Source organism: Stigmatopora nigra, chromosome 16 (genome assembly GCF_051989575.1).
Source record: "Stigmatopora nigra isolate UIUO_SnigA chromosome 16, RoL_Snig_1.1, whole genome shotgun sequence".
Classification (NCBI taxonomy): Eukaryota; Metazoa; Chordata; class Actinopteri; order Syngnathiformes; family Syngnathidae; genus Stigmatopora; species Stigmatopora nigra.
This window is the reverse complement of record NC_135523.1, coordinates 4,433,610-4,445,206: the sequence shown is the minus strand read 5'-3', so window position 1 is coordinate 4,445,206 and position 11,597 is coordinate 4,433,610. Positions and strand designations below refer to the sequence as shown.

The window sequence follows — 11,597 nt, the reverse complement described above, 5'->3', positions numbered from 1 at the left end:
TCTTATTAGGACACAATAAGTGGGGCTCTGCTTTTGTATTTTAAAGACCTAACAAAAAGCATATGAAAGGATGAATTGTGTAGTCTTCTTTGATCCCAATCAACCTCCTCAGGAGCTTTCCTCATAGCTACATTTGTATTTTTCCTGTCAACCATATATGTGTCTCCATTCTTCCAATGCATCATTACCAGTTTTACTCTGTTTCTTCCGTGGGTGTCATTCACCTCAGTCAGTAACAATAGAGAACAGAATAACCTGGTCTCTGGTGGCATCTTCTGGACAAATGATTGCACTGTCACTTCAGTGGGCTCATTAATTCCAACCAAGATTTCAGAAGCCTCTCCTTGGAAATTATGACCACAACTAACTCCATTGTTCCAGCTGCACATTATTTTAATTGCTAGAAAGCACATTTAGTTTTTATTTCTAACATCCTTATATTTTCAGAGGTTCTACAATGCAATGATTACCCCATTAAGGGTAGTTATTTCAGATTTCAAATCTGTTTAGTGGGAACAAAGCAATTGTGATGTAAAACTCTAAGACAAATATTTTGTCAATGACCTGTACATAGCAGATATTTATCCAATAATAAATAAATCACTGTATGGTGAATCAGTATTCTCAAAGATGCCCGTTTAAAGTTGTACATAAGTGCTATGACAAGTAACCATGTAATAATAAATGTTGCCAAATAACTACATGCTATTTCATCTGTCTTTCTATCTTTTTCAGGGTCACAGGGTGCTGAAGCATATCCCATCTGACTTTAGGCTAAAGACAGAATACTCCCTACGCTGGATAACTTCTATCTGCAGGTAAGGATCATGTTTACTTGGAAAGTAATTTTCATTGTAGCCCTAACATGCAACAGGAAAACAATATATATCTTGTCATCACTATGGGAGTATCCCAAATATAGCTTTGAGATGGACTCCAACAGTAGAGTTTGAATAATACAATGCATAAAATAGTGCTTAGTCAAAATCAGACCACCGCAATTTGTCCACTAGATGGCAACAAGATCACATATATTCAGTTAATCACCCCTTACAAAATCTAAAATATATATAGCTCTGTGTGACCCTGCAAAACAGTGAGATTTAGTTTGACCTTGACTAGACACTTTAGGCAGAATGTAAAATACCTTCAACATTTGTAACAAGATCACAAGCTAGACTGTAAAATGGAAAATTCAGTAAATTGTCCATTTAAATGTACTGTGACATCAGGACTACTTTTCCAGAAAAGTGCTGTGAAAGGATTGTGGTTGTATTAAAATATTGGCTAAATCAGTAAGCAAGGGTTATAAAGCCGTTATCATAGATTTTCGAAATTGAGAAGGCAACACTCAAAAGCATCATGGCTTCAAATTGAACGGAGTACTTGAGAACAGAAATTGGATTTGGACACTCAGACCGGTCGGTGATGGTCTGCTTTGACTGCTTTGTCAGAGCAGGTGTGAAATGTGTCAGTGAAAGTGATGTGGAAGGCATTTGTGTCAACTATTGGACGTTTAATGCACTGAATGACTGTTGAAGGCATTTAAAAGGAGTTAGAGTAAAGCTTGTATATCTGGAAAACTGCATTTGTGATATACTGTATTATTACAGTGTTACTTACCAACACTGGTTTTTCCTCAATACTTGTAGCCTATTATACGTGTAGATACACTGTGCATCATTTCAATCACAGTACTTACAATCCCTTTTGCAAGTTAAGTGCTGCAGTAGGAAGAATTATTTTGGCTTCTGTAGTTTCAAATATGTATCCCACGGCACCTATAGGGGACAGTGTGGTCCTTCTTTCCTCATGCCCATCAGTGTACTGCAAACCCTCCTGTGTGTTGAAGTGTTATGACTTCTTGCTGTATGCTTTCTGTAGCGCCGTGTAGTTCCATCTATCTTCTCCTGTCATACCATTGCGAAATTGTGTATTTACATAAGGGGGATGAGTGCGTTATTCTATATTGCTTTGACTTGTCTTCACTGGCCAGCACTCAGGGCAGACAATCTGCTGTATTGTAACTGAAACTGCCCTCCTGCTCCCCTCATCCATCTACCAATCCTTCCCTATTCATCTTGTGCGTTTTCAATACATCTAGAGGGGGGTTATATGCTCAAACAAGATATTCCATTTCTGAAATATTTTGTCATTAAGCAGTCTCTGGATATTGACACAGTCCACATGTCTTACCATTTGTGTCCCCTTTTTCCTATTTTTCCATCTTTGGTTATCTTAGCCTGTCATTGTTCCCTTTTTTTAGACAAATATTTTTGCATGTGTTCTGCAAAATTGCATAATTCATCATTTCTTTGCACAAGGTAGCAATTTCAAGTGCTTTCAGAAATTCAATTTGTTACCCCCCAATTCACTGTGGGAGTTCTGAGAATCGAAGCATGCTAACTTACTTGCAATTTACAAACATGTTGTCAAATCCATTCAAATCCCCTGTGTGCCAACAACCCTCGCATCTTGTTTGAACAGCACGCACCTTGATCTGCCTCTCTTGCAACAAAAATGGTCAAAGTGCACTAGGGCCAGTAGTGAAGAATTAAATTTCTATTTAATTTTAAAATTTTGAGGGGTTCTTTGTGTAGAAACACAATCCCACCAGTCTATTGCCAAAATTTGATTGCTGGCAAACCCTCCCAGTTTAAATGAATTGCACATCAACACCATCAATGGTAGCTAATGAGTTTAGGTACTTTTCTTTTCATGTTGATGACAAGAAATAAAAAAAAAACCCAGAGAGAAATCTGAATAACATTAAAATAGACTTCTAACTTTAGCCACATGCAATAGCAAAAGTTGTAAAGTTGACCAAGGCCTTAAACTGACAATACTAATGGTGCTACCAGGCCTGCTGATTGAACCCCTGTCCCTTAAAGCCCTGCCTTGATTACTAAAACAAATGAAGCCTGTTAAAAGTTCAGTCTGACCATCCCCTTGCGAATGTCCTCTAAGTCACACTACAGTTTTCCTACTTTCTCTGCTACGGTCCATTAGTTTAGTCACATGTATTCCAATCACACTCTTAACGCGCTGCCCTTTCAAGCCAATTACTTTTACGCTGTCACATTTATGTGTTATCTCTCACTTTGCTGCTGTTAAACCATCATGACAGCGTTGTGGAAACACTGACCCTTCTCCGCCCACTCGACACCTCAACAGCAGTTCCACAGCCATTATTGCCTTTAAATCGGTCGTACCTTTATGTAAATATTTCAACTCTTAGTTCCACTCTCTGGCTGTCCTCTCATAGTGTTCTTACATGAACCCAACTTTCCAATGCAAAATGTAGGTGGGAGGGAATAAAAACTTGATATTCCAGACTGTTAACCTCAGTTCACCATGTTGTTGTGCCTAATATTTGGATACAAACAGTTAAATAAATGTTAGTCGCGTTTATCTATCAATGGTGAAGACTAAAATAACCCTGCTGCCACGATATTTAACACTAACGCTTAAGAAAAAGGCAAACTTTTTCCATCACTAAAATTACACAACAGCTTTTTCCACCTATGAAACATGTCTTGGTTGCTATGCATTATCTATCAAGCCTGTCAAAGTGTTCCGCAAGGTAGATTTTTGATTCCGCTTGTCAAAGCAGACAACACGGATAAATGCGAGCAGGTTTTGTCATTCATTTATTCATTCATGTTATTATATTCATCAAAAGTAAGCAATCTTGTAGTGAATTACCAAAGTGACATGCAGGTTTTGCGTCAACCATCCACTCACTATACTCAAACTGTGAGGAGTAAGGATACTTGGCCTTTGTTGCCTAGGTTACAGCTTCCTCAAAATAGTGGTGGAAATGTTGAAAGTGACATGACACCTGAGGCCGTAAGACTGCTGGGTCAATGAGTCACTACTGACAGGTTCACACTTTTCAAGCTACATTACCTTAAAAAAAGACACCTTTAAAAGCAAGAAGCTGAAGATCTCTATTACTTTATATGGCTTTTATAAAAAGCCATTCATAGTAAATGTTGCATTAAATTGTGTTTTACATTATATATATATCGCAATACAGTGCTATCAAAAACAACAGCTTATCTGCTGTTTTGGATGATTGAAACATACTAAGATATTTTATTCAGATATAAAACGTAGTTATTCTCCAACATTTCCAATTAATTAATGTAATTGGCATTCAGGTTTGTTGCTAAATACTCTAAGAATTCCGTTTGTTTAAACTTCAAAAGTCTGTTGTGGGAGACATCGGAAATAAAATTTGCTTGAGCTAAGAAAAAGAGTTCTTCTAGTTTAATAAGCCTCACACTGGTAAGAGGACATAATCCTCTTTGAGAAAGGCTCATCGCTGTACTTCTTGGTGATATTGATCCTTGCAAAGTACAACTTTTATTAAAGATAGTGAAGCGTTGCATTCTACGCTCTTGCAAGGCATTCTACGATCAAGATTACTAATTGAAATATTCTGCTGATTTAATTCAGATAATGACACACACAGTTTCACCCTGACTTTTTTTATAGCTAGAGAAAAAAAACTACAAAGTGATGTCTGTTAATTTAGGAGCACTGTTTGGACTGTCTGTTGCTACACATTTACATCATTGTACTGATAATCCCAGTACTTTAAGGCCTTGAACTACTGACTACTGTGCTATAGATGGACTGATGAGTTTTCATGTCTTCATAAAAAAAAGAAATACTTTGTACTATATAAAGAGTAGGTTGAAACTTCCCAAACCAACCAGTTAATTCGCTCTTCACAGCCACACTTGTGAATGTGCATTTGAGATTCTCCTTCATCCGCACATCAAATGAATGGAAAGTCATCCACTCTTACTTTCAGAATCCAGGCGTTATGTATAATTGAATAGTCAAAAGGTATGCTAGGGTGAGAAGATAAACTAGTGTCATGATCTGCAAATAGAAACTGACAAATTTGACAAATAGTTTGTGTTGTTAGATATATTTTCCCATAAATAAATTCAAGTTATAGATATATTTGCTGAATTCCAAACTAATATTTAATGTGATTTCTTTTTAATTGAAAACAAAGTAACTGTAGCAGCTGCAATATAAAAACATCATGAAGGCTTTGTTCGTCTAGGTTATGTCTGCTAACACTTGCCATCCTACATTTAACAGAAGTCATAAATGAATAATGTCTCTATCCAACCGTTTCCATCGTCTTTGATCTCATCTCTAGCCTCAAAGTTACACTTAATTGCCTTAACTTTTGTATTAGTGCCACTACATATACCACTACTTATTTCCATAAATGTACTGCGTACTATTTGGATAGGTTTACAACAAGGACTTTACACTAATCGTGGAAATCAAAGTCTAATATACTTTTTTATGGATCATTTTAAAATATTTGAACTACTCCTATGTTGATGCAAAGTTGTGACAAAGAATAAAATAACTAACTCTGCATAGCCAACTATTTCTTGCAATAGTCTGTATATTCAGCTTTCTATTTAATTTGAGGAAAAGCTGATTGACCAAATGGTGAACTTCTTATGTCGTTGAGTTACTGAGAGGATAATTTATAGTTTCTAACACGATTTAGTAACCTTGACAGTGGGAGTGACCATATCAAAGGTTGCTTGCTAAATCTGCTATGAACCCTTGTTGCACCCGTTAAATTTGTTAGGTTGCGTTAGGCCAATATCAGATATGAATACTAATTTAAGACACTCATCCCGTACCCTTGACATTATCCCCATAAGACTGCTCAGAGAGATAATAGGAGCCGCACACTCCAATAGGCTCTCTATTATTAATAGCACCCATTTCTGGATGCCCACCAGACCATTAGTTCATGTTGTGTTCAACTGCTACTTGAGCAAGCAAGAAAAAAAACTGCAGACACCAAAATGAAGTATGAGTTACCAAAGACACATGACACACACTAAATTCTTGAAGTGTATTTCTTTTGTAAATTACGTTTTTTGCAATACTCATATTAACAATATAAAATAATCTTTATTCCAGAAATGGACAACCATTGCAAATATATAGTTTCTACCCGTTCTGTATTTTAAAAATTCCTAAGCTCTGACACTGTTTCTGACCTCAGCCACTTCTCTTTGTCAACAGTTTGATGGGCTAAGTGTTTTTTTGCGACATCAGAGCGATGCCACCGATATCGCAATTTTAGTAAAGTCAGACACTTTGTAGACTTGAATCAAGTACTGCTATCAGACATAACAGATGTGTTATCACCCATCACAAGAGTCTTGCTTCATGCTTCATCGCTTCCTGCACACTCAACCCCTGCATGTAGTTGCCGCCATTGAAAATTAATTTGCCACGGCTTTGTCATCAAAGCAGTCAAAGCCATCGTTAAAGGGCGACTGACATAATTATTATAGCACATGCACTAGACACGCCATCCCTAATATTATGGCCTGCCAGAATCATATCCATGAGTCAAACACTATTGTTACAAGATATTACAAAAGTATAATAATATATGGGACATTTATTCCCTTATTCATGATACCAAACAGGCTTACTATATACCTTGTACATATTGTGCATGTGACATTAGATGAGATGAGATACCCAAGGAAAACCCACGTGGGTAAAGGGAGAACATTCAAACTCTTATTGTGGTACAAATGATTAGAATTCAGGCAATGTGGCTGCATCTGCTCCTAATTTTTGGAAATATTTCAAACCAAAATAGTCAGTTCGCTTCCTTTTTTTCATGTCTTTATTGACTGTCCATTTTGTTTCATCCAGCACTCCTTCCACTCCATTGACTTACTCCATTGCCAAAGCTTCTCTGAATATATGATCTGAATGGCTGAGTTGTTTCATCCGAAAAGACAGTTGATCTGTGCAAGTACTTACTTGAAAAGCTTTACGCTCAAAAACACCTTGGGACCCCCTTTATCATGTCTCATTAAATTAAAAGCTTAACATTGAACTAATAATATAGCTGTTCCCATTAAATATACCTATATATGTATTTGTGCCTCTACTATACAAGACCAGGTGGCAGTTCACTATTGAGCTTTTTTTTTTTTTTTTTACACTTCAAGGCCCTTTTTAACCAAATTGAAAAGGTAAAGAACTAAGTTTTTGAATGCAATACGGTTGAATGAGATGTTCTTTTTTATATATACATTTGTTGAAGGGAACAAAAGGTGCAGCAGACCATTGAATTCCCATCCCATAGTTGTTCTGTAACGCGTATGTAATTAGAGGTTCAAACATCTTCACCGTCACAAATAGTTGCGGATCTTTAGTTCAAAATCTAAATGAACTCAATATACTTTACCAGTTTGTTTGAATTCTCTCTCTCATTTCATTCTCATCCTTCACAATGATTGTCCTCATCATACGATATAAGACCATGATGAATGGGTTTGGAATGGAAAAGTGCTTAAATGTTCAAGATGAACAGACAGACATGCTTCATTAAAAAGTGGGGGCAAGCAAACCAGATGGAAGTGTATGAGCAACCTAAAAGATGGCTCAATCACCAAAGCATAACCAATGCTTCTAAGAGGAGGCAGTCGATTGAGATTAAGTTGAACTGAATCAAAGAGTGTGTTTATCAGATACTGTAGACCAAAGCATGATTAACACATGGTTTACAAGTTCACATTAGTATTAAACTAAAAGGCAATTGATTCTTTGTTTCATTCAAAGAAATACTGAGTATTAACTGCATATCATTGAAATGCAAAGTTGTTTCCGTAGCCTATATGTGATGTCCTCAAATTCTAATTGACAGTTGATTCGCCTAATGTACTGTTTTAGGAATATGTTGAAGGAGGTCATCCTTTAGGTTAGTTATTTTTTCTGAGCAATTTAACCAATATCTGTTGAACTATTCGACCATTGAGAAGAGGAGCGTGACACTATTTCTAGTTTCGCAATTTTTTTTTGAAGTGAATATTTGGATGTAACTCCAAAGCTATCATTTCTTTTTTCAGATCAAAATCCCATTGCGCCCAAATACATTTTGTACATCCACAGCCCTGGGCTGTTATCTAGGTGTGGCACGATTTAAGACCCAATCTGTGTGCCAGGTAGACAAGGCTTGAAAACAGGATCAAACAAAAATGATTTCCTTCCCAAAAATACAAAAGTGTCAAACTCGAAACCCAAAGAATAAACATTGTCTGCAACACAGGACATAGGGAACGAGATCAACTTTTCACGAATAGAACAACCATTTGGAGGGACTACCAATGAACTTGAAATTTGGACTTGGTGTTTAGATTTATTGACCATAGCCAATTCATATGACAAAATGACAACCAATGCCTGCAGTCCCTTTGCCCTTGAAGTTATTTTCCTGCGAAAAATGGATTAGAGTTTTCAAAGAAATGGAAAGGCTCTTAAGATGGTTGTGGGGATTCCCCAAGGAGGGTGGCCATGATCATAGCGTGGCGGGCTAGTTAAACAACGATCAGTCAGAGTTCCATTTGTAGTTTTGTTTATTTTCCAAATTGCTTTTTTTAGTTTCTCTCTTGGGTCTGGCGATGTAAGCTGAATCAAATGAGGCAAGAGTGGTGGAACAGGGGTAAAAAAAAACATTTTTCATCTTGAGTGGAAATTTGCGTTTTCACAAATGATTATATATTGATGCAATATATGTAAAACCTGAAATGGGGTGCGTTAATCATATAAATATTGATCTAATCCACTACCATGATTTACAAAAACAGACTTTGCTCTGCCGTTTTTGCTTACTGAGTTTTATCAACTGATGACCAGTTTAGCCACCGTAATATGAAACACTGCATGTGAAATATGTTCAAAGCCTACAAAAATCTAAGCGTTGAATGTTTTATGCGTATTAGAACGGCATAAAAGGCGCAGAAGGTTTTACACAACACATATAATTGTGAGTTCATACCAAAAACAGGCTTTCGTATGCACAACACACATTCTTGTACGTTTCAAACACGGACACAGTAATTTCTTATTACGCTTCTGGAATTCTGGCATGGCAACGTCTTAGTGGAGAGGCTGAATAATACATCGTTGCGTTTTATTGAGTAGATGTAGCTCAAGTAAAAAGGAAGGTTAGATGCATTCCATGGTGAATAACAAATATTTAGTACTTAAGAGCAAAGACTCTAATAGATAGATGCACACGTCCACATTTTGTATGTTTAATGTATTCTATACAAATCCTCATCTTTGCTTACATCAAGCAGTGCAATTTCAAACATAGCTCCAAGTGTATTTTTGTTTTACATCAAAACATTATTCTTTTAACCCTTTACATTATGCCATAACCCTCAAAAAAGCAGTTTAAAACATGAGGGGTTTATCACTTTGCTCCCCATAAAGCTGTCACATAGCAGTGGAATGCCTTCGTCCCACATCATTCCTTCAGTAGCTCTCTCCGCACTCCTTCTGCCTGCGTGTAAATCTTTTATATTGACTCGGCTCACTAACTTTTGGCCCTTTTCTACCTTGCATAAAGAGGCTGAGGCTTGTCTGTAGCCTACTTGTTGACACTTATGTATCTCCAAAAGCAATCGGTCAAGACCTTTTGTATTGGGTTGTGTTTTTGCACAACCCCTATAGAAAGAGAATCTGTGATCTGTTTTGAAATTTAGCCATTAAAAGTGTATTTTGGGAGGAATAGTGAAAAGCAGAGCACAACTAGTTTGCTGCTGCATCATAGCCTAAGGCTTTGCTGATGGTTTGGATAGGAAGAGTACTTTTTTCATCTTTTGTGTCTCTAACATTCTCACATTATTCAGTACAATAACAAAGAAAAGTAAATAGAGATCGTTTTTCCAATTTTTTTTTAGTCTATTCCATGGCTTACTTCCATATGTACGAATTTTAATTAGCCTAAAAATATTTAGTTGTTTTCTATACTCTAAGAAAAAGAAAAATATAACCTTAAGCTTGAAACGTTGACAGCTTTAAATTGTTCTTTTCATTTGCTGAACCTACTAAAGTGATTTTGTTGCACACTTTAAAATGTTTAATCTAATAGGGCTTTGTCTATTTCTTTCTCTTTTTTATATTGTCTTCGCCTTCACGACCTAGTCTACGTGCTTGTGTATGTGTGTGTTTGTGCAAGCAGGGGGCACCTTGAAGGAAGCACCCAATAAAATCTTAACTGACTTAGGAGTTTAGGTTGGTAATTCGTCATTCGCTAGTTTGGTTTAATTGCTAAGCAAGAAACTTAGAGGAACTTTTTTTTTCTACCTTCCAAAATCAATATGCTGATGCAACTTTTTAAACTATCTACTACGTAACATAAAACTAGCTAATTGTATTTTTTATAAGGCATTTTTCTCTCCCTATAGAGTTTAGACACCAGAAATTGTTTTTAATTTAATCCTGTTTCCTCAGAATAATACTTTCAGCATGTTTGGATTGGTCCAAATATAAACTTGCTACACATTTTACTACAAATCATGAATGTAAGTGTAAAGACTCAAACACAGGATACATAATTTTCGTGATTTCATTCCTTTGACGCAATTTAATTAACATTTCTTTTTATGTAGTCTGATTAACTGGTTTCTGCTGAGGGCCATCAAAATCAAGCCAACTAATGGTATTTTGTTGCAGTGGGCACGGCAATATAAATACCATGTTTGTCTTTGCACTTGAATGGTCAGCAGAAAATGTTCACATCTATATGAATGACATCAAAAGAGTTATTGGAAGTATATATTTTATCGAAATATTACAGGGCAAATTTTTAGCTTCCTCAACACATGATGTGATCATTAATCTTTAGAAAATGTCACGTTGCATTTATCATCAATGACATCTAAGACATTCATGACTCCCACAGACTCAGAGTCTAATGCAGTTTAGTTTTAACAGTACCAAATGTCTGCACTTTTTCCATAGTTAATGAAGAGTATACTGTACTTAGTCTAATTTTAATAAGCAGCTACAAGTGTCTCAGTGAACAATTCTACAGTTTTAAACCCTATATATCCACCAACTGAATGTTGATAGTCAAGACAAGACAGAAATATACTAACGCCACACTAAATCTTCATAATCTTAATTTGTTTTCCCAGTTTTACATCTCTAATTGTAAAATAAAACTCAATAAAACCGAATCATTTGGATCATTAGTTTAACTATAAACAACAGCTAAAATAGACTCATATAAAGTCTCCTGGATTCCCAAGTAAATTGTTTATTGCAATATTGAAGAAAATACAAATAGTGTGGGTAAATGGTACACTTTTTGATTAGCTAGTAAAAATATAAGAATTATCCAAAGACAGAGCACAATGGCAGACCATTTTGGGCATTGACTACAATATTTTAGAATAAACTGGAATTTGACAATAGATGCAAGAGTGCAATTTGATTCCATTAGGCTGTGGCTAGATATAGTTGCACTATGTAATCTTGTAAAAAATGGTTAGATGTAAAGTTTGGAATTATGTTCACTGGATTTGATAATTATTGTAATTCATCCAGCAATGAGTGAGATTGTTTAAAACCAATAGATATATGTTAATTTGAGCTCTCTTAGGCAAGGAGTCGCTTCAGTGAAAATATCTCTCTTTTCAGCACTCTTCCACTGCTGCTGTAAGCAATTCTGCTCCTGATTGGGGCTTTTACCACTGTAGACAAAAACTAGTAAAATTACCCATTGA

At 36.1% G+C, this 11,597-nt stretch overlaps 1 long non-coding RNA gene across 1 annotated transcript in view; it reads left to right on the top strand.

Moving 5' to 3' along the window:
- The window catches only part of LOC144209383 (uncharacterized), a 59,029-nt gene that overhangs the window by 9,564 nt on the left and 37,868 nt on the right, over positions 1–11,597 (top strand). Inside the window, exon 4 of the long non-coding RNA XR_013329107.1 lies at positions 736–818. This is a non-coding gene — a long non-coding RNA (uncharacterized LOC144209383). The remainder of the gene's footprint in view (positions 1–735; positions 819–11,597) is intronic.